The sequence below is a fragment of the Pristiophorus japonicus genome, chromosome 8 (genome assembly GCF_044704955.1).
Source record: "Pristiophorus japonicus isolate sPriJap1 chromosome 8, sPriJap1.hap1, whole genome shotgun sequence".
NCBI classification, from domain to species: Eukaryota; Metazoa; Chordata; class Chondrichthyes; family Pristiophoridae; genus Pristiophorus; species Pristiophorus japonicus.
Genome location: NC_091984.1, coordinates 179,907,637 through 179,908,405, shown reverse-complemented (window position 1 = coordinate 179,908,405; position 769 = coordinate 179,907,637).

Sequence of the window (769 nt, the reverse complement as noted above, 5' to 3'; positions counted from 1 at the left end):
TAATGATAGACACCGCCCCCATATTCCCTATTCCACCTTCCTCATTCAGCTACACCCCTCATATCCCTCATTCCTCCTTCCAACCCCCATGCCACGTCCCATCCTCTCACCCCATTTTCTCTTCCCACACCTATCCTCCTTCCTACCCCCATTCCCCCTCCTATTCTACTCCTCCCTTCCGATCAGTCCCCCATCCTCTCCATTTACGCTCTTCCTCCACCTCCTCCCCATTCCCCTCCAGCCCCTTCATTCCTGCTCCTCCCGATTTCCCCTCATGCCCCTTCATTCCCCCTCCTTTTCCTTCCACCTCCTTTCTCTCCCCTCCCCATTCCCTCTCCTCCCCTTTCTCATCCATTCCACCCCTCCCCCCCTATCCCCCTCCCCCTCCCCCTCCTCCTCCCCTATCCCCCTCCTCCTCCCCCCTATCCCCCTCCTCCTCCCCCCCTATCCCCCTCCTCCTCCCCCTATCCCCCTCCTCCCCCCCCTCCTCCCCCCTATCCCCCTCCTCCCCCCTATCATCCTCCATCCCATGTCCTCCCCTCCATTCCCTCCTTTCTCCCCTCCTCCCCTATCCATTCTCCAGTTTCCCCTTCTCCCCTCCCCCTCTCCATGCTCTTCCTCCCCTCTCCATTCTGCCCTCGTTTCCCCTCCATTCCATTCCTCAACCTTTCCCCTCCATTCCATTCCCCCCGCTTTCCCCTCCATTCCCTTCTCCCCCTTTATTTTCATTTCCCCCCCATTCCATTCCTTCCCTTTTCCCCCCCTTCCC